At 47.1% G+C, this 7,670-nt stretch overlaps 1 non-coding gene across 1 annotated transcript; it reads left to right on the top strand.

Moving 5' to 3' along the window:
• The first annotated feature begins 2,653 nt into the window (after nt 1–2,653).
• Nucleotides 2,654–2,725, top strand: TRNAH-GUG (transfer RNA histidin (anticodon GUG)). Its single transcript has one exon. It is a non-coding gene; the product is annotated as a tRNA-His (tRNA).
• The last annotated feature ends 4,945 nt before the right edge of the window (nt 2,726–7,670 follow it).

Here is a 7,670-nt window from a genome sequence, read left to right on the forward strand (position 1 = left end):
GTGTGTTTGTCGTGCTCCTAACTCCGCAAGTTAAGAGGCCCATCTGCATCGTCATCATAGTCATGTCAGGAGTGTTCCATTCTCCCGCCACCTCTGCCCATAGGGGAGCTATCTGTCTGTTCCACAGCCCTCTCATTTCTTCCCTCTGAAGTGCCCTTTCTTCTGCCTTGCCAAGGAAGTGATGTCTGCTTATAGCACGTGTCCTACTTTTATAATGTTTTCAGGGCACTTCGCCCACTTCATATCTAGCCAAAATCCTTTAGCACTGGGAGACCACGTGTCTGCTGAATATCTTACCTCCACCATTGGGGGTATAAAAGGTGTACTTTGGCTCTGTTGTAAATTATTATATAGGGCTCAGTTTGGTTGGGTTGTGAAATGCTGTCAAGCTCTAAATCTCAGAATTCTCTTAGTCACACCTTTTTATGTCTTGCGTACACAGTGAATGTGCTGTGAGACATATTGTTTAGAATTCAGTGGGCTTACCACACGCCCATAGCTTACTTACCATTAATTGTTTTCTATGTCACTCACATTTGCAATATTTCGATTGCTTAGCTCCCATAGACTGAATCTTCCTTTCTTGTGTTCATTCCTCCATGGAGGATGGACCAAGTACATGTGTTCTTTTCGTCTTTCTACAGTACGCTAATTTTTATATTTTAAAAGTGTTTTCGTATCATTCTTGGATGTGCAATGTGCTTTCCAACATTCATGACAAGCATACAGCTTATTTTTCACCCTAAACGCCGTCTCTATTGACACTTTAGTTACTTTCTCACACTGTATTCCTCTACATGACTATACTCTACTCCCCTCAGTGCCACTGTACTCTACACTGTGCAACTCTATACCACTCCACTCTACTCAGTTCTACTCCACTCTAATCTACATTGTTCCACTCTATCACTCCACTCTATGCCACTCTAATCTATGCCACTCCACTATACGCCACTTCACTCCACTTTATGCTACTCCATTCTATGCCACTCCACCCTGTCACTCTCTGCTATGCCCCTCTACTCCACTCCACTCCACTCTACTCTATGCCACTTCCCTTCATTCCTCTCTACGCCACCCTACTTCATAGAATGCCACTTTATGTGACTCTATGCCACTCTGCTCTACATCACTCTAGAATACTCAACTGAACTCTACTCTATACAATTCCACTCTACTTTACTCCTCTCCACTCTATGCCTCTCCACTCTATGCTACTCTACTCCAGTCTACTGTACGCCACTTTATTTTATCCCATTCTACTCCACACCACTGTACACCACTCAACTCTATGCCACTCTACTCCGTTGCACCCCTCTCTACTCTACGCTACTCTACTCCATGCTACTATACTCCACTCTAAGCCACTGTACTCTCCACCACTAAGCTCTATTCCACTCTACTGTATGCCACTCCATGCCACTCTAATCCACCCCACAGAATGCCACTCTACTCAACTCCATGCCATTCCACACTTTTGCACTCTACCCTACTCTGTGCCTCTCCATTCCACTCCATGCTACTCCACTCTATCCCACTACGCTCTACTCTAGTTCACTCTATGCCACTCCACTTTACTCTCTCCCACTCTACTCTATACTACTTCATTCCATGCCACTTCACTGTACTCCACTCCACTCCATCTCACACAATATCACTCAATGGCACTACATGCGCTCTACTCTATGCCACTCTGCTGCACACTACTCTATGCTGTGCCACTCTACACTACTCTCCTGTAGGCCTTTCTACTCTATGCCACTTTTTTCTCTGCTCCTCTCTACACCACAGTGTCACTCCATGCAACGCGACTGTATGCTACTCAACTCCACAACACTCTACTTCATGCAGTCCGACTCCACTCCTCCTAATTCTTTGCCACCCCTCTCCATGACACACTGTTCTCTGACTCTATGCCATTCCATGCCACTTCACTCTACACCACACTATGCCACTCTACACCACACTACTTTACTCTATGCTACTCTATGCCATTCTATGCAACCTCACTCCTCTCTACCCCACTCTGCTCTATGCCACTCCATTCCTCACAATGCTATTCAACGCCATGCCATGGCACACCACTTCATTATATTCCACTGTATTCTATGACACATTACGTCACTCTACTCTTTGCACTTCAATCAACTCCCTTCTATGACCCTCCATTCATCACCACTCCATTGTTTGCTAGTCAAGTTTACGCCACTTCATTCCACACAATGCAACTCTAAAGCAGTATACACCAAGCAGCTGAATGTGTCTGAAGAGACACCCAGAAAAGAAAAAAAAAACAATATGTGGGGGCCTGTTCCGAGCCCCTCCTGGCCTGGAGGAGTTTGGTCGCCCGTGGATTAAGTTTTTGCAGTGTTCACTTCCCCGACCCAAGCACTCATAGAACACTTGAGACTTGCAGGGCAGAGTGGTGGATCTTGTTAAGAAGTCTGGGCTTCTTGGTTTATGGGGAGTCTTGTCACTGGAAGCAGAGAGGTAAATATTTGCTGTGATCTGCTACTCAAAGAAAAGACTCTGATCTAACTTGAAAAGATGGGTTTTAAACAAACTCTAAATCTATCCACTCCACGGACACTTTGACCTTTTTTAAGCCTATCAGAGCCACACCAGGGTAGTCTTTTCAGAGCCCAAGTAGCTTGCCGTGATCGTATAGTGGTTAGTATTCTGCGTTGTGGCCGCAGCAACCTCGGTTCGAATCCGAGTCACGGCATTGCGGGTGGCAATGTCACGGCAGTTGGGCAGCATTTTTATTCTCACTTCTTAATATTTACATGAGTTAAGAGCTTGAACCTAATTTCAACGGTGAAATTAAATGTCTTTGAAGAACGCGTTAACAATGTTATTATTTATTTCACCTTTCTGCGCTTTTACGTTTGTGGCGGTCCTGATGTGAAAAGTATGAGCTACAGTTGGGTTTCACGGGACCCGGTCAGCAAGAGGGATGGATGTCTGTGTCTCCTGTACCTGCAGCGCCGAGGCTCCTGTACTGACGCAGAGTAGCTTTCAATGTTGAAAGGGATCCTGCTAGTCAAATATCAGTTTTTGCAGCAATTCAGGCCGCGAAGAAAAAAGGTCTAAAAATAAATATTTGTATAGAAAGTAGGACTGAGCTCCCAAGGGTCTGAAAGAAAGAGGCGACGGAGAAGGACACTGTAGGAGGCTGGACTGGCTTGTAGTGAGTACCAAGGGGTACTTGCACCTTGCACCAGGCCCAGTTATCCCTTATTAGTGTATAGGGTGTCTAGCAGCTTAGGCTGATAGATAATGGTAGCTTAGCAGAGCAGCTCAGGCTGAACTAGGAGACGTGTGAAGCCACTACAGTACCACTTAGTGTCATATCCACAATATCATAAGAAAACACAATACACAGTTATACTAAAAATAAAGGTACTTTATTTTTATGACAATATGCCAAAGTATCTTAGAGTGTACCCTCAGTGAGAGGATAGGAAATATACACAAGATATATATACACAATAGCAAAAATATGCAGTATAGTCTTAGAAAACAGTGCAAACAATGTATAGTTACAATAGGATGCAATGGTGAAACAAAAGGATAGGGGCAACACAAACCATATACTCCAGAAGTGGAATGCGAACCACGAATGGACCCCAAACCTATGTGACCTTGTAGAGGGTCGCTGGGACTATTAGAAAATAGTGAGAGTTAGAGAAATAACCCTCCCCAAGACCCTGAAAAGTGAGTGCAAAGTGCACTAAAGTTCCCCTAAGGACAAAAGAGTCGTGTTAGAGGAATAATGCAGGAAAGACACAAACCAGCAATGTGACAACTGTGGATTTCCAATCTAGGGTACCTGTGGACCAAGGGGACCAAGTCCAAAAGTCACAAGCAAGTCGGAGATGGGCAGATGCCCAGGAAATGCCAGCTGCGGGTGCAAAGAAGCTTTGACTGGACAGAAGAAGCTGAGGTTTCTGCAGGAACGAAAAGGGCTAGAGACTTCCCCTTTGGTGGACCGATCCCTCTTGCCTTGGAGAGTCGTGCAGAAGTGTTTTCCCGCCGGAAGGACGCCAACAAGCCTTGCTACACGCAAATCGTGCGTTTGGCGTTTTTGGACGCTGCTGGGGCCCAGGAGGGACCAGGAGGTCGCAAATTGGACCTGCAGAGAGAAGAGACGTCGAGCAAGACAAAGAGCCCTCACTGAAGCAGGTAGCACCCGGAGAAGTGCCAGAAACAGGCACTATGAGGATGCGTGAAACGGTGCTCGCCGAAGTTGCACAAAGGAGTCCCACGTCGCCGGAGACCAACTTAGAAAGTCGTGCAATGCAGGTTAGAGTGCCGTGGACCCAGGCTTGGCTGTGCACGAAGGATTTCCGCCGGAAGTGCACAGGGGCCGGAGTAGCTGCAAAGTCGCGGTTCCCAGCGAGGTGAGGCAAGGACTTACCTCCACCAAACTTGGGCTGAAGAGTCACTGGACTGTGAGGGTCACTTGGACAGAGTCGCTGGATTCGAGGGACCTCGCTCGTCGTGCTGAGAGGAGACCCAAGGGACCGGTGATGCAGCTTTTTGGTGCCTGCGGTTGCAGGGGGAAGATTCCGTCGACCCACGGGATATTTCTTCGGAGCTTCTGGTGCAGAGAGGAGGCAGGCTACCCCCACAGCATGCACAAGCAGGAAAACAGTCGAGAAGGCGGCAGGATCAGCGTTACAGAGTTGCAGTAGTCGTCTTTGCTACTATGTTGCAGGTTTGCAGGCTTCCAGCGCGGTCAGCGGTCGTTTCCTTATCAGAAGGTGAAGAGAGAGATGCAGAGGAACTCGGCTGAGCTCATGCATTCGTTATCTAAAGTTTCCCCAGAGACAGAGACCCTAAATAGCCAGAAAAGAGGGTTTGGCTACTTAGGAGAGAGGATAGGCTACTAACACCTGAAGGAGCCTATCAGCAGGAGTCTCTGACGTCACCTGGTGGCACTGGCCACTCAGAGCAGCCCAGTGTGCCAGCAGCACCTCTGTTTCCAAGATGGCAGAGGTCTGGAGCACACTGGAGGAGCTCTGGACACCTCCCAGGGGAGGTGCAGGTCAGGGGAGTGGTCACTCCCCTTTCCTTTGTCCAGTTTCGCGCCAGAGCAGGGGCTAAGGGGTCCCTGAACCGGTGTAGACTGGCTTATGCAGAATTGGGCACATCTGTGCCCAACAAAGCATTTCCAGAGGCTGGGGGAGGCTACTCCTCCCCTGCCTTCACACCATTTTCCAAAGGGAGAGGGTGTCACACCCTCTCTCAGAGGAAGTTCTTTGTTCTGCCATCCTGGGCCAGGCCTGGCTGGACCCCAGGAGGGCAGATGCCTGTCTGAGGGGTTGGCAGCAGCAGCAGCTGCAGTGAAACCCCAGGAAGGGCAGTTTGGCAGTACCAGGGTCTGTGCTACAGACCACTGGGATCATGGAATTGTACCAACAATGCCAGTATGGCATAGAGGGGGCAATTCCATGATCATAGACATGTTACATGGCCATATTCGGAGTTACCATTGTGAAGCTACATATAGGTAGTGACCTATATGTAGTGCACGCGTGTAATGGTGTCCCCGCACTCACAAAGTTCAGGGAATTGGCTCTGAACAATGTGGGGGCACCTTGGCTAGTGCCAGGGTGCCCTCACACTAAGTAACTTTGCACCCAACCTTTACCAGGTAAAGGTTAGACATATAGGTGACTTATAAGTTACTTAAGTGCAGTGTAAAATGGCTGTGAAATAACGTGGACGTTATTTCACTCAGGCTGCAGTGGCAGGCCTGTGTAAGAATTGTCAGAGCTCCTTATGGGTGGCAAAAGAAATGCTGCAGCCCATAGGGATCTCCTGGAACCCCAATACCCTGGGTACCTCAGTACCATATACTAGGGAATTATAAGGGTGTTCCAGTAAGCCAATGTGAATTGGTAAAATTGGTCACTAGCCTGTTAGTGACAATTTAAAAGTAATGAGAGAGCATAACCACTGAGGTTCTGGTTAGCAGAGCCTCAGTGAGACAGTTAGGCACCACACAGGGAACACATACATGCACACCTATGAGCACTGGAGCCCTGTGTGACCGGGTCCCAGTGACACATACATATAGGCCACAACCTTATGAGCACTGGGGTCCTGACTAGCAGGGTCCCAGTGACACATAACAAACACACTGAAAACATAGTGTTTTCACTATGAGCACTGGGGCCTAGCCATCAGGATCCCAGTGAGACAGTGAAAACAGTGACAAACATCCTGACATACACTCACAAACAGGCCAAAAGTGGGGGTAACAAGGCTAGAAAGAGGCTACTTTCTCACAGACACTGAGAGGCGCACCCACCCAATCAGCGTTTGGCTTCATCATCCCGCACCCGACGGATCACCGGGCAGCTAGAGGGAAAGTTTTAAAACTTAAGCCAAGTTTATTAGTCGTGGTCGAATCGTGAATTACACAATTACGCTCCTTTGTGGAATTTGGAGTAATGTGGGGAAAGACATCTACCCAAGAGCGGAGGAAAAGAGTGCGAGCAGCGGCTGTTGTGCCACTTCTGTTGCATTTAGAGCGATTTTCTTTTGCAAAGTGTATATCAGGTTCCTTTCGGATCTGAGCGTGTATTTTGCACCAGGAAAATAGCCTTGTGTAATTCTGTACAACCTCGCATAATGTTGCTGTAATTTCGCGTAATTACACTGCAGTGAGTTACACTGGTTACGCCCATCCCTACATTTGACTCATGTTTAACAGAGAGGTCCGTCCATCCATTGATCCATTCATCTGTCCATCCATCTTTTTGCCTGTGTGCCTGCTTATCTATCTGCTCACCTACCTGTGCGTGACTGTGAACCTGTCTAACAGAGTGTTGATGCCTGGCTGTATGCTTTGTTAACACTATAACGCTCATAGGGACATTGAGGAGGACATCTTGGCGCTATGGTTTTTTTTGGTATGAAGCAACCGTTTTCAAATCCTGACAGTCCACACAAAGTTGATCATATGTCATCCCATTTTCGTACCAACAGCTGCTTCTCTATATACTTATCGGTCCACGTCTATTACTACATGTGCTTTCTATTTACCTTTCTATTTCAATCTGGGTATCTGCCTTACTGCCTATTTCTGCCCATCTCTGTTTATGTTAACACTTTAAAGCCTACATGCTGACTACCAAGGTCTTTGTGGCATGGTTATTTCTAAAGCAGGCGCGTGTGATTTACAGCGGTTTCTGTGACGCTGATTATATCTCATCCATGATTTACTAACAGCTACATACCTGCCTTTCTGTCTACAAACCTGTACAGATGCATCGGTGCATGTGGCTTATTTATGACGATCTGTTTAACCTTCTATACGTCCTTCTATCTGTGCAACTGTCTTACAGTTCCCCCTCTTTTATGTTGTTACAACACTATTTGTTAAACAAACCTTCACAGTCAGAAGGGCTTCCAGGCGCTGTTATTTATTTAAAAAACTGCAAAGAACACCAGTTTATGCAATGTTGATGACATTTACTTCACCCCTTTATTGTTGCATTAATGGGTTTTCAAGTCACAAAACGGGTCCCTGATGAAGCCTAAGTGGACTTCTGAGCTGCTGTAGCTCTGTGGGGTCTCCAGCTCTCCTAGGGCCTCAGATCTACCACTACAACACCAGCCTTACCCTAAGTTGTGCAGCAGATTTTTTATTTTTTTTA

This window comes from Pleurodeles waltl, chromosome 12 (genome assembly GCF_031143425.1).
Source record: "Pleurodeles waltl isolate 20211129_DDA chromosome 12, aPleWal1.hap1.20221129, whole genome shotgun sequence".
In the NCBI taxonomy this organism is placed as follows: Eukaryota; Metazoa; Chordata; class Amphibia; order Caudata; family Salamandridae; genus Pleurodeles; species Pleurodeles waltl.